We start from the raw sequence: 24,680 nt of genomic DNA, 5'->3' as shown, positions 1-24,680 counted from the left end.
GGCGATCCATACTTCCTAGCAGTAACCGTTCTAAAGTCACTGTCAAAAGAGCAGTGATGATCTACTGTATTATGCTGAAAAAAGAAGTGGAGGTCCATCAATTAATTCCTTGTGAAATTTACACAATTGCAAACAAGGAATTCATTGAGGCCAAGTTGGCCTACCCAAGCTTGATCAGTCTGTTATGTAAAGATGTGGGAGTACAAATAGGTGTTGATGAGTATATCCCAGTCGAACACCCAATCACCAAAAGGGTGATGGATGGACCTCAAGTTCAAGATAACCTCACCAAGAGGAGAGCGCATGAGCTCCTCCCAGAAATTCCCCAATTTGACTATTGGGCCCGCTTAGAAGAATTTGTCAACAAGCTGCAAGAATCTATAGATCAACTCAAAGAAGAACAGTAAAATCAGAACAGCATGCTCTACAAACTGCTCAGAGAACAAGAGAAACAAAGGCGTGAGATACAGGAGCTAAAGCGCCAGAAGCTGTCCCTTGAAGAACCAGGCGTCCCACAAATTGAAGGAGCACCTACCTCTCCCAATGCAGGTTGTTGAGTCCTAACTCTGTGATAGCTTTTGTTATTAGAGATCTATTTTAAGAGTCATTTATTTTTATATTTTTAATTTCCTTGCTTTTATTATTATTGATCTGCTTTTATGTTTATTTTATGTCTTATTTTTTTTATTTCATGATTAATAAAATTTAGAGTCTATGTCTTAAAGCTACGAATATCCTATGAATCCTTCACCTTTCTTAATTGAAAAATATTTTTAATTACAAAAGAACAAGAAGTACATGATTTCGAATTATATCTTGAAATTAGTTTAATTATTTTGATGTGGTGACAATACCTTTTGTTTTCTGAATGAATGCTTGAACAATGCATATTTTCGAATTTATTATTTATGAATGTTAAAAATTGTTGGCTCTTGAAAGAATAATGAAAAAGGAGAAATGTTATTGATAATCTGAAAAATAAAAAAAATTGATTCTTAAAGCAAGAAAAAGCAGTGAATAGAAGAAGCTAATAAAAAAAAGAGAGAGAAAGAGAAAGAGAAAAGCAAGCAGAAAAAGCCAATAGCCCTTTAAACCAAAAGGCAAGGGTAAAAAGGATCCAAGGCTTTGAGCATTAATGGATAGGAGGGCCCACAGGAATAAAATCTTGGCCTAAGCGGCTAAACCAAGCTGTCCCTAACCATGTGCTTGTGACGTGAAGGTGTCAAGTGAAAAAATTGAGACTGAGCGGTTAAAGTCGTGGTCCAAAGCAAAAAGAGTGTGCTTAAGAGCTCTGGACACCTCTAACTGGGGACTCTAGCAAAGCTGAGTCACAATCTGAAAAGGTTCACCCAGTTATGTGTCTGTGGCATTTATGTATCCGGTGGTAATACTGTAAAACAAAATGCTTAGGGTCACAGCCAAGACTCATAAAGTAGTTGTGTTCAAGAATCAACATACTGAAATAGGAGAATCAATAATACTATCTGAATTCTGAGTTCCTAAAGAAGCCAATCATTTTGAACTTCAAAGGATAAAGTGAGATGCCAAAACTGTTCAGAAGTAAAAAGGCTACAAGTCTCGCTCATCTAATTGGAACTAAGTTCATTGATAAATTTGGAATTCATTGTATATTCTCTTCTTTTTATCCTATTTTATTTTTAGTTGCTTGGAGACAAGCAACAATTTAAGTTCCTTGTCTGTGATGAGCGGATAATTTATACCCTTTTGGAAGTGTTTTTAAGTAGTTTTTAGTATAATTTGGTTACTTTTTATTATATTTTTATTAGTTTTTATTCAAAAATCATATTTCTGGGATTTACTATGGGTTTGTGTATTTTTCTGTAATTTCAGGTATTTTCTGGCTGAAATTGAGGGACCTGAGTAAAAATCTGATTCAGAGGCTGCAAAAGGACTACAGATGCTGTTGGATTCTGACCCTCCTACACTTGAAGTGGAGTTTCTGGAGCTACAAAAGCCCAATTAGCATGCTCTCAATTGCGTTGGAAAGTAACATCTTGGGATTTCCAGCAATATATAATAGGCCATACTTTGCCCGAGATTTGATGGCCCAAACCAGCGTCCAAAATCAGCCTAAAACTGTCTGGCGTAAAACGCCAGAACTGGCACCTTTTTCGGCGTTAAACGCCCATTCTGGCACCTGGGGTGGTGTTTAATGCTAGCTTTGGGCATATAAACGTGAAAGCTTGAAAGCTCAGCCTAGACACACACCAAGTGGGTCCCAGAAGTTGAATTCTGCACTATCTGCACTTAGTTACTCATGTTCTGTAAACCTAGGTCACTAGTCTAGTATAAAAACTACTTTGAGAGATTCATTGAGTATCTTATGACATTTTTACACTTCATATTGTATTTCTGACGGCATGAGTCTCTAAACCCCATGGTTGGGGGTGAGGAGCTCTGTTGTGTCTCAATGGATTAATGCAATTACTACTGTTTTCCTTTCAATCACATTTGATTCTATTCTAAGATACTTATTCGTACTTCAATCTGGAGAAGATGATGATCCGTGACACTTATCATTATTCTCAACCCTATGAACGCATGCCTGACAACCATTCCGTTCTATTTGAGCTCAACGTAGTCATTGGGCGACAGCTTGAATACGTATCTCTTGGGTTTCTGATCCACAGACCGAGTCTGGAGGTTAGAACCTTCGTGGTATAGGCTAGAACCAATTGGCAGCATTCCTGGGATCCAGAAAGTCTAAACCTTGTTTGTGGTATTCCGAGTAGGATCTGGGAAGGGATGACTGTAAAGAGCTTCAAACCTACAAATGTGGGGCACAAGTGACAGTGTGCAAAAGGACAATGGTCCTATTCCGACGCTAGCGGGAACTGACAGATGATTAGCCGTGCGGTGACAGTGTATATGGATTTGTTTTCATCTGAGAGGATCATACAGCCTGCCATGGAAAGATCCGTGCGTGTTTGGAGAAGAAGACAGTAGGAAAGCAGAGATTCAGATGACAAAGCATCTCCAGAACCTCAACCTGTTTCTCATTACTGAATTACAAGTACCATTTATTTTATGTTATTTATTTTTCATAAATACAATCACTCTTATCATTAATCTCCTGACTAAGATTTATGAAATAACCATAGCTGCTTCAAGCCGACAATCTCTGTGGGATCGACCCTTACTCACGTAAGGTATTACTTGGACGACCCAGTGCACTTGTTGGTTAGTTGTGCGAAGTTGTGAAAAGTGTGATTTACAATTTCGTGCACCAAGTTTTTGGCGCACTTGTCGGGGATTGTTTGAGTTTGGACAACTGACGGTTCATCTTGCTGCTCAGATTAGGTAATTTTATTTTATTTTTAATCATTTTATTTTTTTTATTTTCGAAAAAAAATCCAAAAAAATAATATTTTATTTTGTTCTTCAGAATTTTTAAGAATGAATTCTAGAGTTTCATCATGATCTGTTGAAACCTGGTTGGCTGTCAAGCCATGTCTAATTTTTTTTTGGACCGAGGCTTCCACTTATCATTGCAGGAGCCTTTTGATTCCCATCAATTTGTCTGTTGTATGTAATGCTCTGCTGAAACTTGGCTGGCCATTGGCCATGTCTAATCTTTTGGACCGAAGCTTTCATATAAAGCTTGGCTGGCTATTAAGCCATGTCTAGATTTTTGGACCGAAACTTTAGACTAACATTGCATGATTCCTGGAAATTCTTATTAAAAATTTTGGATTTCTTTTATTTTCTTTTCCTAATTAATTTTCAAAAAATACCAAAAAAATTAATAAAATTATAAAAACCAAAAATATTTTGTGTTTCTTGTTTGAGTCTAGTGTCAATTTTTAAGTTTGGTGTCAATTGCATCTTTTTAATTTTTCTTAAAATTTTCGAAAAAAACTCATGCATGGTGTTCTTCATGAACTTCAAGTTGTTCTTGATGATTGTCTTTTTTTAATCTTGTGATTTTCTTGTTTTGTGTTTGTTGTTGTTTTTCATATGCATTTTCAATTTGTTAGTGTCTCAACATTAAAAATTTCTAAGTTTGGTGTCTTGCATATTTTTCTTTTATTAAAAATTTTCAAAAATAAGTTCTTGGTGTTCATCTTGACATTCAAAGTGTTCTTGGTATTCATCTTGACATTCAAAGTGTCCTTGCATGCATTATTAGTTTTGATCTTTAATTTTTATGTCTTGTGTCATTTTTGTGTTTTTCTTTCTCCTTATAAAAATTCAAAAATAAAAAATATCTTTCCCTTATTCTTCTCATAAATTTCGAATTTTTGGATTGACTTAGTAAAAAATTTTTAAAATTTAGTTGTTTCTTATGAGTCAAGTCAAAATTTCAATTTAAAAATCCTAACTTTTCAAAACTTTTTCAAAAATAAAATCTTTTTCCATTTTTTTATATATTTTCAAAAATTTTAAAAATCGATTTTCAAAATCTTTTTCTTATTTTTGTTTCATATTTTCGAAATTAATGAAAACAATTAATGTTTTGATTCAAAAATTTTCAAGTTGTTACTTGCCTATTAAGAAAGGATCAATCTTTAAATTCTAGAATCATATCTTTTAGTTTTTTGTTAGTCAAGTAATCAACTTTAATTTTTAAAATCAAATCTTTTTAAATTTATTTTTCAAATCTTTTTTCAAAATAAATTTCAATCATATCTTTTTCAAAACTAACTAACTACTTTTCTCTCTCTCTAATTTTCGAAAATCACTAATCACTTTTTCAAAAATCTTTTTAATTAATTAATTTAATTAGTTTTCAAATTTTATTTTATTTTTTCTCTTAATTTTTGAATTATAACTCAAAATTTAAATAAAAACAAAAATAATTTTATTTTATTTTAAACTAATATTCGAATTCTCTCCCTCTCTCAACTCTTTCTATTTATTTATTTAATCACTAACACTCATCTTCTTCTTAAAAATTGGAACCCTCTCTCCCTCTCTGTGTTCGAATTTTTCTCTTCTCATTCTTCTATTCTTCCTTCTTCTACTCACATAAAGGAATCTCTATACTGTGACATAGATGATTTTTCTTATTTTCTGTTCTCTTCTTTTTCATATGAACAGGAGCAAGGATAAGAACATTCTTGTTGAAGCTGATCCGGAACCTGAAAGGACTCTAAAGAGGAAGCTAATAGAAGCTAAAGCACAACACTCTGGAGAGGACCTAACAGAATTTTTCGAAAAAGAAGAAGAGATGGCCGAACCCAACAACAATGGTGGAGATGCAAGGAAGATGCTTGGTGACTTTATTGCACCCTCTTCTGACTTCTGCGGAAGGAGCATCTCAATTCCTGCAATTGGAGCAAACAACTTTGAGCTTAAGCCTTAACTAGTTTCTCTAATGCAGCAGAATTGCAAGTTTCATAGACTTCTATTGGAAGATCCTCATCAGTTTTTAGCTGAATTCTTGCAAATCTGTGATACTGTTAAGACCCAGGGGGTTAATCCTGAGGTCTATAGACTCATGCTTTTCTCTTTTGCTATAAGAGATAGAGCTAGGACATGGTTGGACTCACAACCTAAAGAAAGCCTGAATTCTTGGGAAAAGCTGGTCAATGCTTTCTTGGCCAAGTTCTTTCCACCTCAAAAGTTGAGTAAGCTTAGAGTGGAAGTCCAAACCTTCAGACAGAAGGAAGGTGAATCCCTCTATGAAGCTTGGGAAAGATACAAGCAATTGATTAGAAGATGTCCTTCTGGCATGCTTTCAGAATGGAGCACCATATGTATATTCTATGATGGTCTGTCTGAATTATCCAAGATGTCATTGGACAACTCTGCTGGTGGATCTCTTCATCTGAAGAAGACACTTGAAGAAATCCAGGAACTCATTCAAATGGTTGCAAATAACTAGTTCATGTACATTTCTGAAAGAAATTCTGTGAATAATGGGACAACTCAGAAGAAAGGAGTTCTGGAGATTGATACTCTGAAGGCCATATTGGTTCAGAATAAAATATTGACTCAGCAAGTCAATATGATTTCTCAGAGTTTGACTGGAATGCAAGCTGCATCCGGCAGTACTAAGGAAGCCTCCTCTGAAGAAGAAGCTTATGATCCTGCGAATCCTGGAATGGAAGAAGTGAATTACATGGGAGATTTCTATGGAAACACTTACAATCCTTCATGGAGGAATCATCCTAATCTCTCATGGAAGGATCAACAGAAGCCTAATCAAGGCTTCAATAATAATAATGGTGGAAGAAACCGGTTTGGCAATAGCAAACCTTTTCCATCATCTTCTCAGCAACAGACAGAGAATTCTAAGCAGAGCCACTCTGACTTAGCAACTATAGTCTCTAATCTATCTAAGACCACGCTCAGTTTCATGACTGAAGCAAGGTCCTCTATTAGAAATTTAGAGGCACAAGTGGGTCAGCTGAGTAAGAAAGTTACTGAACTTCCTCCTAATACTCTCCCAAGCAATACAGAAGAGAATCCAAAAAGAGAGTGCAAGGCCATAAATATAACCAACATGGCCGAATGCATAGAGGAGGGAAAGGCAGTGATTTCCAGAGAGGACGACCTCAATGGATGTCCACTGGCCTCCAAGGAGTTCCCTAATGAGGAACCAAAGGAATCTGAGGCTCATATAGAGACCATAGAGATTCCACTAAACTTACTGTTGCCATTCATGAGCTCTGATGAGTATTCTTCCTCTGAAGAGGATGAAGATATTATTGAAGAGCAAGTTGCTCAATATCTAGGAGCAATCATGAAGCTGAATGCCAAATTATTTGGTAATGAGACTTGGGAGGATGAACCTCCATTGCTCATCAATGAACTAAATGATCTGGTTCAACTGAAATTACCTCATAAGAAACAAGATACTGGAAAGTTCTTAATACCTTGTACCATAGGTACCATGACCTTTGAGAAGGCTCTGTGTGAGTTGGGGTCAGGGATAAACCTCATGCCCCTCTCTGTAATGGAGAAACTAGGGATCTTTGAGGTACAAGCTGCAAGAATCTCACTAGAGATGGCAGACAATTCAAGAAAACAGGCTTATGGACTTGTAGAGGATGTCTTAGTAAAGGTTGAAGGCTTTTACATCCCTATTGACTTCATAATCCTAGACACTGGAAAGGATGAAGATGAATCCATCATCCTTGGAAGACCCTTCCTAGCCACAGCAAGAGCTATGATTGATGTGGACAGAGGAGAGCTAGTCTTTCAATTGAATGAGGACTACCTTGTGTTTAAAGCTCAAGGATCATCTTCTGCAACCATGGAGAGGAAGCATGAAAAGCTTCTCTCAATACAGAGTCAAACAGAGCCCCCACACTCAAATTCTATTTTGGTGTTGGGAGGCCACCACTAAGCTCTGGATCTCTGTGAGGCTCTCTAAGAGCTCACTGTCAAGCTATTGACATTAAAAAAGTGCTTGTTGGGAGGCAACCCAATTTTATTTAATTATATTTATTTATTTTCTATTGCTATTTTACGTTTTCTTTAGGTTGATGATCATGTGAAGTCACAAAAACAACTGAAAAATATAAAACAGAATGAAAAATAGCATTAAAAATAGCACACCCTGGAGGACAGGCTTACTAGCATTTAAACACCAGTAAGGATAGCAGAATGGGCGTTTAACGCCCAGCCTGGCAGCATTCTGGGAGTTAAACGCCAGAAATGGGCATCTGGCTGGAGTTTAATGCCAGAAAAGGGTGTCTGACTGGCGTTAAACACTAGAAATGGGCAGCAGACTGGCGTTTAACGCCAGGAATGGTAGCAGAGCTGGCGTTAAACGCCAGATTTGGCACAGAATGGGCATTTGAATGCCAGAATGGTGCAGGGACTCAGATTCCTTGACACCTCAGGATCTATGGACCCCACAGGATCCCCACCTATCCCATATCCTCTTTCCTCTTCTTCACACCTTTCCACAACTCTCTTCCCCATACACCCTTGACCAATCACCTCAATACCTCTTTCCCAAACACCCCTCACCTATCAAATCCTACCCTCTTCCCCACAACATCTTCACCACTCACATCCATCCATCATTAAACCCCACCTAACTCACCATTCAAATTCGAACCATTTCCCTCCCAAACCTACCCACACATGGCCAAATACCCTCTCTCCCGTACCCTATAAATACCCCTAATTACCATCTTCATTTTCACACAACATACACACTCCTACCCCCTTGGCTGAACCACTCACCTCCCTCTTTCTCCTCCATTTCTTCTTCTTCTTCTCCTCCTTTCTTTCTTCTTTTGCTCGAGGGTGAGCAAACATTTTAAGTTTGGTGTGGAAAAAGCACTACTTTTTTTTGTTTTTCCATAACCATTAATGGCACTTAAGGCCGGAGAAACCTCTAGAAAGAGGAAAGGGAAGGCAATTGCTTCACCTCCGAGTCATGGGAGATGGAGAGATTCATCTCAAAGGTCCATCAAGACCACTTCTATGAAGTTATGGCCAAGAAAAAGGTGATCCCCGAGGTTCCCTTCATGCTAAAAAAGAGTGAATATCCAGAGATCCGACGTGAGATTCGAAGAAGAGGTTGGGAAATTATCACCAACCCCATCCAATATGTCGGGATCTTAATGGTTTAAGAGTTCTATGCTAATGCATGGATCACTGAGAACCATGATCAAAGTGTGAACCCGAACCCAAAGAATTGGCTCACAATGGTTTGGGGGAAATACTTGGATTTCAGTCCAGAAAATGTGAGTTTGGCATTTAACTTGCCAATGATGCAAGGAGATCCTCACCCTTTCGCTAGAAGGGTCAACTTTGATCAAAGGTTGGACCAAGTCCTCTTGGACATCTGTGTGGAAGGAGCTCAATGGAAGAGAGACTCAAGAGGCAAGCCGGTTCAATTGAGAAAGCTTTACCTCAAGCCCGTGGCTAGGGGATGGTTGGAGTTCATCCAATGCTCAATCATTCCTACTAGCAACCGGTCTGAAGTTACTGTGGACCGGGCTATCATGATCCATAGTAGTATCATGATTGGAGAGGAAGTAGAAGTTCACGAGGTCATATCCCTAGAACTCTACAAGGTGGCAGACAAGTCCTCTACTTTCGCAAGGTTAGCCTTCCCTCATCTCATTTGTCACCTCTGCAATTCAACTGGAATTGTCATAGAGGAAGACACCCTCATTGAAGTGGACAAGCCCATCACTAAGAAAAGGATAGAGTAATCAAGAGAGCCCACTCATGGACCTCAACAAGAGCATGAGGAAGTTCCTCATCATGAAATCCTTGAGATACCTCAAGGGATGTACTTTCCTCTACAAAACTATTGGGAGAAAATCAACACCTCCTTAGGAGAATTGAGTTCCAACATGGGACAATTAAGGGTAGAGCACTAAGAGCATTCCATCCTCCTCCATGAAATCAGAAAAGACCAAAGAGCCATGAGGGAGGAGCAACAAAGTTAAGGAAGAGACATTTAGGAGCTAAAGCACTCTATAAGATCTTCAAGAGGAAGAACTAGCCACCATCACTAAGGTGGACCCATTTTTTTAATTTCATTGTTCTTTATTTTTCTGTTTTTCATTCCCTATGCTTTATGTTTTATCTATGTTTGTGTCTTTATTACATGATCATTAGTGTTTAGTGTCTATGTCTTAAAGCTATGAATATCCTATGAATCCATCACCTTTCTTAAATAAAAAATATTTTAATTACAAAAGAACAAGAAGTGCATGGTTTCGAATTTTATCTTGAAGTTAGCTTAATTATTTTGATGTGGTGGCAACACTTTTTATTTTCTGAATGAATGCTTGAACAGTGCATATTTTTGATACTGTTGTTTATGAATGTTAAAATTGTTGGCTCTTGAAAGAATAATGGAAAAGGAGAAATGTTATTGATAATCTGAAAAATCATAAAATTGATTCTTGAAGCAAGAAAACGCAGTGCAAAAGAAGAAGCTTGCAAAAAAAAAATGGCGAAAAAAATAAAGAAAAAAAAGAGAAAGAGAAAGAAAAAGCAAGCAGAAAAAGTCAATAGCCCATTAAACTAAAAGGCAAAGGTAAAATAAAAAAAAGGTCCAAGGCTTTGAGCATTAATGGATAGGAGGGCCCAAAGGAATAAAATCCTGTCCTAAGCGGCTAAACCAAGTTGTCCCTAACCATGTGCTTGTGGCGTGAAGGTGTCAAGTGAAGAGCTTGAGACTGAGCAGTTAAAGTCGTGACCCAAAGCAAAAAGAGTCTGTTTAAGAACCCTGGACACCTCTAATTGGGGACTCTAGCAAAGCTGAGTCACAATCTGAAAAGGTTCACCCAGTTATGTGTCTGTGGCATTTATGTATCCGGTGGTAATATTGCAAAATAAAATGCTTTGGGAGAAGGTGAGACTTTTCCGGTGATCATAAGCTCTGCTTTAAATCAACAGGAAGAAAAGGCACTAATTCAGGTGCTAAGGACACACAAGACATCTCTTGGATGGTCCATAAGTGATCTCAAGGGCATTAGCCCAGAAAGATGCATGCACAAGATCCTATTGGAGGATGATGCTAAGCCAGTGGTTCAACCACAGAGGTGGCTAAATCCAGCCATGAAGGAGGCGGTGTAAAAAGGGGCCACTAAGTTACTGGAGGCTGGGATTATTTATCCTATTTCTGATAGCCCCTGGGTAAGCCCTGTCCAAGTTGTCCCCAAAAAATGAGGCATGACAGTGGTTCAAAATGGAAAGAATGAACTGGTTCCTACAAGAACAGTTACAGGGTGGCGTATGTGTATTGACTATAGAAGGCTTAATACAGCCACCAGGAAGGATCATTTTCCTTTACCATTCATAGACCAGATGCTAGAGAGATTAGCAGGTCATGAATACTACTGCTTTTTGGATGGCTATCCAAGTTACAACCAAATTGCAGTAGACCCTCAAGACCAAGAGAAAACAACATTCACATGTCCTTCTAGAGTATTTACCTACAGAAGGATGCCATTTGGTCTGTGCAATGCACCTGCAACCTTTCAGAGGTGCATGCTCTCTATTTTCTCTGATATGGTAGAAAAATTTCTGGAAGTCTTCATGGTTGACTTCTCAGTATTTGGAGACTCATTCAGCAACTGTCTTGACCATCTAGCACTTGTTCTAAAAAGATGCCAAGAGACTAACCTAGTTTTAAACTGGGAGAAATGTCACTTTATGGTGACTGAAGGAATTGTCCTTGGGCACAAAATTTCAAACAAGGGAATAGAGGTAGATCAAGCTAAGGTAGAGGTAATTGAAAAATTACCACCACCTGCCAATGTTAAGGCAATCAGAAGCTTTCTGGGGCATGCAGGGTTCTATAGGAGGTTTATAAAGGATTTTTCAGAAATTGAAAAACCCCTGAGCAATCTGCTAGCTGTTGACACGCCATTCATCTTTAACACGGAGTTTCTGCAGGTGTTTGAAACTCTGAAAGCTAAGCTGGTCACAGCACCAGTTATTTCTGCACCAGGCTGGACATTGCCATTCGAACTAATGTGTGATGCCAGTGACCATGCCATTGGTGCAGTATTGGGATAGAGGCATAAAAAACTTCTGCACGTCATTTATTATGCTAGCCGTGTTTTAAATGATGCACAGAAAAATTACACAACCACAGAAAAGGAGTTACTTGCAGTGCTCTATGCCATCAACAAGTTTAGATCTTATTTAGTAGGATCAAAAGTAATTGTGTACACTGACCATGCTGCTCTAAAATATCTCCTCACAAAGTAGGATTCAAAACCCAGGCTCATAAGATGGGTGTTGCTTCTGCAAGAGTTTGATATAGAAATAAGAGACAGAAAGGGGACAGAAAACCAGGTAGCTGGTCACCTTTCCCGGATAGAACCAGTAGTAGGAGCGTCCCTCCCTCCTATTGAAATCTCTGAAACCTTCCCGGATGAGCAACTCTTTACCATTGAGGAAGTACCATGGTTTGCAGACATTGCAAACTATAAAGCTGTGAGATTCATACCCAAAGAGTACAGTAAGCAGTAAACAAAAAAACTGATTACTGATGCAAAATACTACTTGTGGGATGAATCATATCTTTTTAAGAGGTGTGCAGACGGAATGATCCGTAGTTGTGTACCTAGAGAAGAGGCACAGAAGATCCTATGGCATTGCCATGGATCACAATATGGAGGACATTTCGGAGGTGAGCGGACAGCCACCAAGGTTCTCCAATGTGGTTTCTACTGGCCTACTTTCTACAGAGACTCCCGAGAGTTTGTACGTAACTGTAACAGTTGCCAGGGAGCTGGTAATTTGCCTCACAGTTATGCCATGCCTCAGCAAGGGATCTTAGAGATTGAGTTGTTTGATGTATGGGGTATTGACTTCATGGGGCCTTTCCCACCATCATATTCAAACACTTATATTCTGGTGGCAGTAGACTATGTATCTAAATGGGTAGAGGCAATTGCAACACCTACTAATGATACTAAGACAGTGATGAAGTTCCTTCAGAAGCATATCTTCAGTAGGTTCAGTGTCCCTATGATACTTATTAGTGATGGAGGCACTCATTTCTGCAATAAACAGCTTGACTATGCTCTGGTCAGATATGGAATTAACCATAAAGTGGCCACTCCATATCATCCGCAGACAAATGGGCAGGCTGAAGTCTCAAATAGAGAACTAAAATGAATCCTAGAACGGACTGTAAGTACCCGTAGAAAGGATTGGGCAAGAGGTCTAGATGATGCTCTGTGGGCATACAGAATAGCATTCAAGACTCCTATAGGAACCTCTCCATACCAGCTTGTGTATGAAAAAGCTTGTCATCTGCCAGCAGAACTGGAACACAAGGCCTACTGGGCAACCAAGTTTCTAAACCTTGATGCTAAGGTAGCTGGAGAAAAGAGATTACTCTAGTTGAATGAGCTAGAAGAATTCAGACTCAGTGCTTTTGAAAATGCTAAAATCTACAAGGAGAAAGCAAAAAGATGGCATGACAAAAGGCTGTCATCTAGAGTCTTTGAGACAGGACAGAAGGTCCTGCTGTTTAACTCTAGGTTCAGATTGTTCCCAGGGAAATTGAAATCCCGGTGGAGGGGCCCATATGTGATTACAAGTGTGTCACCATATGGCTATGTAGAGCTTCAAGATATTGATTCAGACAAAAAGTTCATTGTTAATGGACAAAGAATCAAACACTATCTTGAAAGCAATGTTGAGCAAGAATGCTCAAAGTTGAGACTAAGTTAAAAGCTTAGTAAAAGTCCAGCTAAAGACAGTAAAGAAGTGCTTGCTGGGAGGCAACCCAGCCATTATCAATAATTAGATATTGTAACAGTTAGATAAGTCTTTTTAATTTTGTTTTCCTTGTTAATTAATATATTTTCAGTGAAAAAGTCAGGAAAATGGAGGTTCAAGACATAAAACAGAGAAATCACAGAGGAAAGGAGCTCACTGGCGTCAAAATGCCAATAAAGAGGCAAACTGGGCGTTAAACGCCAGAATGGCTACCATTCTGGGCGTTTAACGCCAGTAAAGGTAGCATTCTTGGCGTTTAGAAAAACGCCCAGTGAAGAAGGATTTCTGGCGTTTAACGCCATCCAGGGAGATGGAGAGATTCATCTCAAAGGTCTATCAAGACCACTTCTATGAAGTTGTGGCCAAGAAAAAGGTGATCCCCGAGGTCCCCTTCATGCTAAAAAAGAGTGAATATCCGGAGATCCGACGTGAGATTCGAAGAAGAGGTTGGGAAATTCTCACCAACCCCATCCAATAAGTCGGGATCTTAATGGTTCAAGAGTTCTATGCTAATGCATGGATCACTGAGAACCATGATCAAAGTGTGAACCCGAACCCAAAGAATTGGCTCACAATGGTTCGGGGGAAATACTTGGATTTCAGTCCGGAAAATGTGAGTTTGGCATTTAACTTGCCAATGATGCAAGGAGATCATCACCCTTTCGCTAGAAGGGTCAACTTTGATCAAAGGTTGGACCAAGTCCTCTTGGACATCTGTGTGGAAGGAGCTCAATGGAAGAGAGACTCAAGAGGCAAGCCGGTTCAATTGAGAAGGCTTGACCTCAAGCCCATGGCTAGGGGATGGTTGGAGTTCATCCAACGCTCAATCATTCCTACTAGCAACTGGTCTGAAGTTACTGTGGACCGGGCTATCATGATCCATAGTATCATGATTGGAGAGGAAGTAGAAGTTCATGAGTTCATATCCCTAGAACTCTACAAGGTGGCTGACAAGTCCTCTACTTTGGCAAGGTTAGCCTTCCCTCATCTCATTTGTCACCTCTGCAATTCAACTGGAATTGTCATAGAGGAAGACACCCTCATTGAAGTGGACAAGCCCATCACTAAGAAAAGGATAGAGTAATCAAGAGAGCCCACTCATGGACCTCAACAAGAGCATGAGGAAGTTCCTCATCATGAAATCCCTGAGATGCCTCAAGGGATGCACTTTCCTCTACAAAACTATTGGGAGCAAATCAACACTTTTTAATTACAAAAGAATAAGAAGTGCATGGTTTCGAATTTTATCTTGAAGTTATTTTAATTATTTTGATGTGGTGGCAACACTTTTTATTTTCTGAATGAATGCTTGAACAGTGCATATTTTTGATACTGTTGTTTATGAATGTTAAAATTGTTGGCTCTTGAAAGAATAATAGAAAAGGAGAAATGTTATTGATAATCTGAAAAATCATAAAATTGATTCTTGAAGCAAGAAAAAGCAGTGAAAAAGAAGAAGCTTGCGAAAAAAATGGTGAAAAAAATAAAGAAAAAAAGAGAAAGAGAAAGAAAAAGCAATCAGAAAAAGCCAATAGCCCATTAAACTAAAAGGCAAAGGTAAAATAAAAAAAAGGGGTCCAAGGCTTTGAGCATTAATGGATAGGAGGGCCCAAAGGAATAAAATCCTGGCCTAAGTGGCTAAACCAAGTTGTCCCTAACCATGTGCTTGTGGTGTGAAGGTGTCAAGTGAAGAGCTTGAGACTGAGTGGTTAAAGTCGTGATCCAAAGCAAAAAGAGTCTGCTTAAGAACCCTGGACACCTCTAATTGGGGACTCTAGCAAAGCTGAGTCACAATCTGAAAAGGTTCACCCAGTTATGTGTTTGTGGCATTTATGTATCCGGTGGTAATACTGCAAAACAAAATGCTTAGGGCCCCGGCCAAGACTCATAAAGTAGGTGTGTTCAAGAATAAACATACTGAACTAGGAGAATCAATAACACTATCTAAATTATGAGTTCCTATAGATGCCAATCATTCTGAACTTCAAAGGATAAAGTGAGATGCCAAAACTGTTCAGAAGCAGAAAGCTACAAGTCCCGCTCATCTAATTGAGACTAATCTTCATTGATATTTTTGAGATTCATTGTATATTCTCTTGTTTTTATTCTATTTTGTTTTTATTTGCTTGGGGACAAGCAACAATTTAAGTTTGGTGTTGTGATGAGCGGATAATTTATACCCTTTTTGGCGTTGTTTTTACATAGTTTTTAGTATGTTTTAGTTAGTTTTTATTATGTTTTTATTAGTTTTTATTCAAAAATTACATTTCTGGACTTTACGATGAGTTTGTGTATTTTTCTATGATTTCAGGTATTTTCTAGCTGAAATTGAGGGACCTGAGCAAAAATCTGATTCAGAGGCTGAAAAAAGACTGCAGATGCTGTTGGATTCTGACCTCCCTGCACTTGAAGTAGATTTTCTGGAGCTACAGAAGCCTAATTAGCACGCTCTCAATTGCGTTGGAAAGTAGACATCCTGAGCTTTCCAGCAATATATAATAGATTATACTTTGCCCGAGATTTGATGGCCCAAACCGGCGTTTAAAGTCAGCCTAAAATTTCTGGTGTAAAACGCCCAAACTGGCACCAAAGCTGGCGTTTAACTCCAGGAACAGCCTAAGCACGAAAAAGCTTCAATGCTCAGCCCAAGTACACACCAAGTAGGCCTTGGAAGTGGATTTCTGCACTATCTGCACTTAGTTACTCATTTTCTGTAAACCCTAGTTACTAGTTTAGTATAAAAACTACTTTTAGTGATTTATTTTATGTCTTTTGACCATCCTTGATCAGTTTTATGCTATCATAGATCATTTTGTACACCTTTGGAGGCTGGCCATTCGGCCATGCCTAGACCTTTTTCACTTATGTATTTTCTACGGTGGAGTTTATACACCCCATAGATTAAGGTGTGGAGCTCTGCTGTTCTTCATGAATTAATGCAATTACTACTATTTTTCTATTCAATTCACGCCTACTTCTTCTCCAAGATATACTCTCGTACTTAATTTAGTTGAGTCAGAATGAAAGGGTGACCCGTGATAATCACCCAATCTTTGTTACTCGCTTAGCCAAGATTGTGTGCCTGACAACCACAAAGCGGTCTACATGATGTTCAATGTAGTCATTGGACGATAGATGGAGTATATTCTCTTGGGTTTCTAATCTAAGATTAGAACCTTCGTGATATAGATTAGAACCATTGGCAGCATTCCTGGGACCCAGAAAGTCTAAACCTTGTCTGTGGTATTCCGAGTAGGATCTGGGAAGGGATGACTGTGAAGAGCTTCTAACCTGCAAATGTTGGGTGCAGTGACAGTGTGCAAAAGGACAATGGTCCTATTCCGGCGCTAGCGGGAATCGACAGATGATTAGTCGTGTGGTGACAGCGCATATGGATTTGTTTTCATCCGAGAGGATTTTACAGCTTGCCACGGAAGGAGGTAACGCATGATTGGAAGAAGGCAGTAGGAAAGCAGAGGTTCAGAAGCAACAAAGCATCTCTAGACGCTTATCTGAAATTCCCACCATTGAATTACATAAGTAACATTATTTTATTTTATATTTTATTTATGTTTTAATCACCAAAACCTCATAACCATTTGAATCCACCTGACTGAGATTTACAAGGATGACCATAGCTTGCTTCAAGCCGACAATCTCCTTGGGATCGAGCCTTACTCACGTAAGGTTTATTACTTGGACGACCCAGTGCACTTGTTGGTTAGTTGTGTGGAGTTGTGAAAAAGAGTTGAGATTATGATCGTGCGTACCAAGTTTTTGGCGTCATTTCAGAGATCACAATTTCGTGCACCAAGTTTTTGTAGCCAAAAATAAATTGTGCTTATGGACTTGTAGAGGATGTCTTAGTGAAGGTTGAAGGCCAGTACATCCCTGCTGATTTCATAATCCAAGACACTGGGAAGGATGAGGATGAATCCATCATCCTAGGAAGACCCTTCCTAGCCATAGCAAGAGCTGTGATTGATGTGGACAGAGGAGAGTTAGTCCTTCAATTGAATAAGGACTATCTTGTGTTTAAGGCTCAAGGATCTCCATCTGTAACCATGGAGAGGAAGCATGAAAAGCTTCTCTCAATACAGAGTCAAATAAAGCCCCCACACTCAACTTCTAAGTTTGATGTTGGGAGGCCAACACTAAGCTCTGAATCTCTGTGAGGCTCTCTAAGAGCTCACTGTCAAGCTATTGACATTAAAGAAGCGCTTGTTGGGAGGCAACCCAATATTATTTAATTATATTTATTTATTTTTCCATTGTTAGTTTCTGTTTTCTTTAGGTTGATGATCATGTGAAGTCACAAAAACAACTAAAAAAATCAAAAACAGAATGAAAAACAGCATTAAAAATAGCACACCCTGGAGGACAGGCTTACTGGCGTTTAAACGCCAGTAAGGATAGCAAAATGGGCGTTTAATGCCTAGCCTAGCAGCATTCTGGGCGTTAAATGCCAGAATGGGCAGCACTCTGGGTGTTTAACGCCAGAAAGGGCTGTCTGGCATCTGGCAGGCGTTAAACGCCAGAAATAGGCATCTGGCTGGCGTTTAACGCCAGAAATGGGCAACAGACTGGCGTTTAACGCCAGAAAAGATAGCAGAGCTAGCGTTAAACGCTAGATTTGGCACAGAATGGGCGTTTGAACGCCAGAATGGTGCAGGGACTCAATTTTCTTGACACCTCAGGATCTGTGGACCCTACAGGATCCCCACCTACTCTCCTCTTCTTCTCTCCTCTCACACCTTTCCATAACACTCTTCCCTATACACCCTTCACCAATCACCTCAATACCTCTTCCCCAAACACCCTTCACCTATCAAATCTTACCCTCTTCTCCATAACCTCTTCACCACTCACATCCATCCATCATTAAACCCCACCTACCTCACCATTCAAATTCAAACCATTTTCCTCCCAAACCCACCCACACATGGCCGAATACCCTCTCTCCCTTACCCTATAAATACCCCTCCTTACCACTTTCATTTTCACACAACATACACACTCCTACCCCCTTGGCCGAACCACTCACCTCCCTCAATCTCCTCCATTTCTTCTTCTTCTCCTCCTTTCTTTTTTCTTTTGCTCGAGGATGAGCAAACATTTTAAGTTTGGTGTGGAAAAAGTACTACTTTTTTATTTTTCCATAACCACTAATGGCACCAAAGGCCATAGAAACCTCTAGAAAGAGGAAAGGGAAGGCAATTGCTTCCACCTCCGAGTCATGGGAGATGGAGAGATTCATCTCACAAGCCCATCACTAAGAAAAAGATGGAGCAAACAAGAGAGCCCACTCATGGATCTCAACAAGAGCATGAGGAAATTCCTCATCATGAAACCCCTGAGATACCTCAAGGGATGCATTTTTCTCCACAAAACTATTGGAAGCAAATTAACTCCTCCCTAGGAGAATTAATTTCCAACATGGGACCACTAAGGGTGGAGCACCAAGAGCATTCCATCCTCCTCCATGAAATTAGAGAAGACCAAAGAGCCATGAGGGAGGAGCAACAAAGGCAAGGAAGAGACATTGAGGAGCTCAAGAACTCCATAAGATCTTCAAGAGGAAGAACTAGCCGCCATCACTAAGGTGGACCCGTTCTTTAATTTCCTTGTTCTTTATTTTTCTGTTTTTTGTTCCCTATGCTTTATGTTTTATCTATGTTTGTGTCTTTATTACATGAACATTAGTGTCTAGTGTCTATGTCTTAAAGCTATGAATATCCTATGAATCCATCACCTTTCTTAAATGAAAAAAATATTTTTAAATTGCAAAAGAACAAGAAGTGCATGGTTTCGAATTTTATCTTGAAGTTAGCTTGATTATTTTGATGTGGTGGCAATACTTTTTGTTTCCTGAATGAATGCTTGAACAGTGCATATTTTTTATATTGTTGTTTATGAATGTTAAAATTGTTAGCTCTTGAAAGAATAATGAAAAAGGAGAAATGTTATTGATATTCTAAAAAATCATAAAATTGATTCTTGAAGCAAGAAAAAGCAGTGAAAAAGAAGCTTGCAAAAAAGAAAAAGAAAAAGAAGAAAGAAAAAGGAAAAGCAAGCAGAAAAAGCCAGTAACCCTTTAAACCAAAAGGCAAGGGTAGAAAAAGGATCCAAGGCTTTGAGCATTAATGGATAGAAGGGCCCACAGGAATAAAATCCTGGCCTAAGCAGCTAAATCAAGCTGTCCCTAACCATGTGCTTGTGGCGTGAAGGTGTCAAGTGAAAAGCTTGAGACTGAGCGGTTAAAGTCGTGATCCAAAGCAAAAAAAAAAAGAGAGTGTGCTTTAGAACTCTGGACACCTCTAATTAGGGACTCTAGCAAAGCTGAGTCACAATCTGAAAAGGTTCACTTCACCCAGTTATGTGTCTGTGACATTTATGTATCCGGTGGTAATACTGAAAAATAAAATGCTTAGGGCCACGGCCAAGACTCATAAAGTAGCTGTGTTCAAGAATCAACATACTGAACTAGGAGAATCAATAACACTATCTGAATTCTGAGTTCCTATAGATGCCAATCATTCTGAACTTCAAAGGATAAAGTGAGATGCCAAAACTGTTCAGAAGCAAAAAGGCTACAAGTCCCGCTCATCTAATTGAAGCTAATCTTCATTGATAAGTTTGGAATTTGTTGTATATTCTCTTCTTTTTATCCTATTTTGTTTTCAGTTTCTTGGGAACAAGCAACAATTTAAGTTTGGTGTTGTGATGAGCGGATAATTTATACCATTTTTGGCATTATTTTTACATAGTTTTTAGTATGTTTTAGTTAATTTTTATTATGTTTTTATTAGTTTTTAAGAAAAAATCACATTTCTGGACTTTACTATGAGATTGTGTGTTTTTCTGTGATTTCAGGTATTTTTTGCCTGAAATTGAGGGACCCGAGCAAAAATCTAATTCAGAGGCTGAAAAAGGACTGCAGATGCTGTTGGATTTTGACCTCCCTGCCCTCAAAGTGGAATTTCTGGAGCTACAGAAACCAAATTGGCGCGCTCTTAATTGCGATGGAAAGTAGACATCCTGGGCTTTCCAGCAATATATAATAGTCCAAGCCTTGCTCGAGATTTGATGGCCCAAACTGGCGTTCAAAGTCAGCCCAAGGAATTTTGGCGTAAAACGCCCAAGCTGGCACCAGAATTGGAGTTAAACACCCAAAATGGCACCAAAGCTGGCCTTTAACTCCAGGAACAGCCCAAGCACGAAAAAGCTTCAATGCTCAGCCCAAACACATACCAAGTGGGCCCCGGAAGTGGATTTCTGTATTATCTGCACTTAGTTACTCATTTTCTTTAAACCCTAGTAACTAGTTTAGTATAAAAACTACTTTTAGTGATTTATTTCAGGTCTTGGACCATATCATGTAACTTTTACACTTTGAGACCTCCATGGGAGGCTGGCCACACAGCCATGCCTACACTATTTTCACTTATGTATTTTCAACGGTGGAGTTTCTACACCCCATAGATTAAGGTGTGGAGCTCTGCTGTTCTTCATGAATTAATGCAATTACTACTGTTTTTCTACTCAATTCATGCCTACTTCTTCTCCAAGATATACTCTCATACTTAATTCAGTTAAGTCAGAATGAAGGGGTGACCCGTGACAATCACCCAATCTTCGTTACTCGCTTAGCCAAGGTCGCGTGCCTGACAACCACAAAGCGATCTACATGATGTTCAACGTAGTCATTGGACGACAGCTGGAGTATACTCTCTTGGGTTTCTAATCTAAAATTAGAAGCTTCGTGGTATAGGATAGAATTATTGGCAGCCATTCCTGGGATCCGGAAAGTCTAAACCTTGTCTGTGGTATTCCGAGTAGGATCTGGGATCCGGAAAGTCTAAACCTTGTCTGTGGTATTCCGAGTAGAATCTGGGAAGGGATGACTGTGATGAGCTTCAAACCTGCAGTGACAGCGCATATGGATTTGTTTTCATGCCTCCCTTCTTGGGGACAACTTGGACAGGGCTCACCCAGGGGCTATCAGAAAAAGGATAAATAATCACAGCCTCTAGGAACTTAGTGACCTCTTTCTGCACCACCTCCTTCATGGCTGGATTCAGCCGCCTCTGTGGTTGAACCACTGGCTTAGCATCATCCTTCAATAGGATCTTGTGCATGCATCTGGCTGGGCTAATGCCCTTAAGATCACTTATGGACCACCCAAGAGCTATCTTCTGTGTCCTTAGCACCTGAATTAGTACTTTCTCTTCCTGTAGCTCTAAAGCAGAGCTTATGATCACGGGAAAAGTGTCATCTTCTCCCAGAAATGCATATTTCTGGGATGGTGGTAGTGGTTTGAGCTCGGGTTTAGGAGGCTTCTCCTCTTCCTGAGGAGTCTTCAGAGATTCTTCTGTTTTATCTGGTTCCTCCAAATCAGGCTGAACATCTTTAAAAATGTCCTCTAGCTCTGATTCGAGACTCTCAGCCATATTGACTTCTTCCACCAAAGAGTCAATAATATCAACGCTCATGCAGTCTTTTGAGGTGTCTGGATGCTACATAGCTTTGACAGCATTTAACTTAAACTCATCCTCATTGACTCTCAAGATTGCCTCCCCTTTTTGGACATCAATGAGGGTTCGTCCAGTCCCTAAGAATGGTCTTCCTAGAATGAGAGTTGCGCTCTTGTGCTCCTCCATTTCCTGTACCATAAAGTCAGTGGAAAAGGCAAATGGCCAAACCTTGACAATCATGTCCTCAATTACGCCTGATGGAATCTTAATGGAGCCATCAGCAAGTTGGAGGCATATCCGGGTTGGTTTAACTTCATCAGTCAAACCAAGCTTTTTTATAGTGGATGCAGGTATTAGGTTGATACTTGCCCCAAGATCACATAGAGCTGTCTTGGTACAAACATCCTCTAATGTGCATGGTATCATAAAGCTTCCGGGATCTTTAAGCTTCTCTGGTAAACTTTTTCAAAATGACTGCACTGCATTCTTCAGTGAGAAAAACTTTTTCAGTTTCTCTCCAATCCTTCTTATGACTTAAGATCTCTTTCATGAACTTAGCATAAGAGGGTATTTGCTCAAGTGCCTCTGCAAATGGAATCTTTATTTCAAGAGTCCTGAGATAGTCTGCAAAGTGGACAAATTATTTATCCTGTTCCGCTTGGCGGAGTTTTTGAGGATAAGGCATCTTGGCTTTATATTCTTCAACCTTAGTTGCTGCAGGTTTACTTCCTACAGAAATGGTTGGAGAAGCCTTCCTAAGGGGGTTTTTATCAGCACTTGTAGGTGTCTAATCCCTCGTTGAAATTTTAACGCCAGAATTGGGTGTTGTATGGGCGTTTAACGCCAGATTGCCACCCTTTTCTGGCGTTTGAATGCCAGAATCATTCCTCCCTGGGCTCTTACTGTCCTTAGAGGGATTTTGGGCAGTGACTTGGTCATCTTCTGTCAATTGTTCCTTTCTTGGCTTTCTGCTACCTTGAGTTGAGACATTCAATGTCTTCCCACTCCTTAAATGAACAGCCTGGCACTCTTCTGTTCTCTTTTAGATAACTGCTGTCTTGTCTGATCCAATTGTGCTTCCATATTCTTGTTAGCATTTTTAGTATCTTGTAGCATCTCTTTAAATTCTGCTAACTGTTTTCTTATAAGAAGCAATTGCTGATTGAGTTCAACAACTTGTTCTGGAGGACTAAGTTCAGTGGATAGTGCTTTAGCCTCTTCTTTCATGGAGGACTCACTGCTTAAGTACAGATGTTGATTGCTAGCAAATGTATCAATGAGCTCTTGAGCCTCTTCAATTGTCTTTCTCATGTGTATAGATCCACCAACTGAGTAGTCTAGAGACATCTGGGCCTTTCTGTAAGCCCATAGTAGAAGATGTCTAACTGCACCCATTCTGAAAATATTTCAGAGAGACATTTCCTTAGCATCTCCCTGTACCTCTCCCAGGCATTATAAAGAGATTCATTATCCTCTTGTTTAAAGTCTTGAATGTCCAGCCTTAGATGTGTCATCCTTTTTGGAGCGAAATATTAATTCAGAAATTTGTCTAATAACTGTTTCCATGTTCTTATGCTTGCTGTGGGTTAGTTATTTAACCACCTCTTAGCTTGATCTTTTACAGCAAATGAAAACAGTAATAATCTGTAGACATCCTGATCTACTTCCTTATCACGTACTGTGTCAGCAATTTGTAAGAACTGTGCCAGAAACTCAGTAGGTTCTTCCTGTGGAAGACCGGAATACTGGCAATTTTGCTGTACCATGATAATGAGCTAAGGGTTTAGCTCAAAATTGCTGGCTCTGATGGGGGGTATACAGATACTACTCCCATATAAAGCAGTAGTGGGGTTAGCATATGACCCCAGAGTCCTTCTGGACTGTTCATTTTCACTTAGGTCCATGATGGAGAAAGGGGGATGATGTGGATTGTAAATAAAAATTTTATTCCTTTTTTTTTTGAAATTAAAGAAATTAAAATAAAGTAAATTAAAAAATTAATGCAAGTTTCAAAAATTAAGAAAAGAAAAAGAAATAAAAGAAATTAGAAAACTAAATTAATTAATTAATTAAAAAGATTTGAAAATTTGTGGGTGAGGATTTTCGAAAAATGAAGAGAGAGAAAGTAGTTAGGAAATTTTGCAAAAGATATGCCGTAAAATTAAAGATACTTGTAAGATAAATAAAATAAAAGATTTGTAAAAGATATGATTTTAAAATTTTAAAGATTGAAACTTTCTTAACAAGAAAACACCAAACTTAAAATTTTTCAATCAAAATAATAAAATAGGACAAGTAATTCAAAAATTTAAAAAAAAAGAAAAAGATTTTGAAAAATTTTATAAAAGATTTTCGAAAAATATAAAAAGAAAATTGAAAAAGAATTTGTTTTGAAAAAGATTTAAAAAGATAAATTTTTAAAATTAAAATTTTAACTTGACTAACAAGAAACTACCAAATTTTAAAAATTTTGACTAAGTTAACCTAAGGAATTCGAAAATGATGAGAAAAAAAAAGGAAAAGATTTTTTTTTTTTTTTGAATTTAATGAGGAAGGAGAAAAACAATAAAAGGACACCAAACTTAGAACTTTTAGATCAAAACAAAGAAAACAAACAAGAAAACTTTGAATGTCAAGATGAACACCAAGAACACTTTGAAGATCAAGATGAACACCAAGAACAAATTTTTGAAATCTTTAGGAAAATAAAAACACAAAGGACACCAAACTTAAAAATTTTTATACTTTGGACACTAATAATTCGAAAATGCACAAGAAAAACAAGGAAAGACACAAAACAAGAAAAACTAAAGATCAAACAAGGAAAATAAACAAGAACAACTTGAAGATCAAGAAAGAACAAGGAACATAAAACTCGAAAATATGAAGAATAAAGAGAACATACAATTTGAAAAATTGAAGGAAAATAAAAACATGCAATTGACACCAAACTTAAAACATGAAACTAAACTCAAACAGAAGACTCAAAGAAAAATTAAAGATTAATAAAGAAAAATAAGA

The 24,680-nt window shown here is 38.6% G+C and overlaps 1 non-coding gene across 1 annotated transcript; it reads right to left on the bottom strand.

Annotated features, from left to right (window-relative positions):
- Positions 1-5,593: 5,593 nt before the first annotated feature.
- On the bottom strand, positions 5,594-5,697 carry LOC112732081 (small nucleolar RNA R71). Its single transcript, XR_003167820.1, has one exon. It is a non-coding gene; the product is annotated as a small nucleolar RNA R71 (small nucleolar RNA).
- Between the last annotated feature and the right edge of the window lie 18,983 nt (positions 5,698-24,680).

Source organism: Arachis hypogaea, chromosome 12 (assembly GCF_003086295.3).
Source record: "Arachis hypogaea cultivar Tifrunner chromosome 12, arahy.Tifrunner.gnm2.J5K5, whole genome shotgun sequence".
Lineage (NCBI taxonomy): Eukaryota > Viridiplantae > Streptophyta > Magnoliopsida > Fabales > Fabaceae > Arachis > Arachis hypogaea.
The sequence above is the reverse complement of the archived record's forward strand: the minus strand, read 5'-3'. Positions and strand labels throughout refer to the sequence as shown.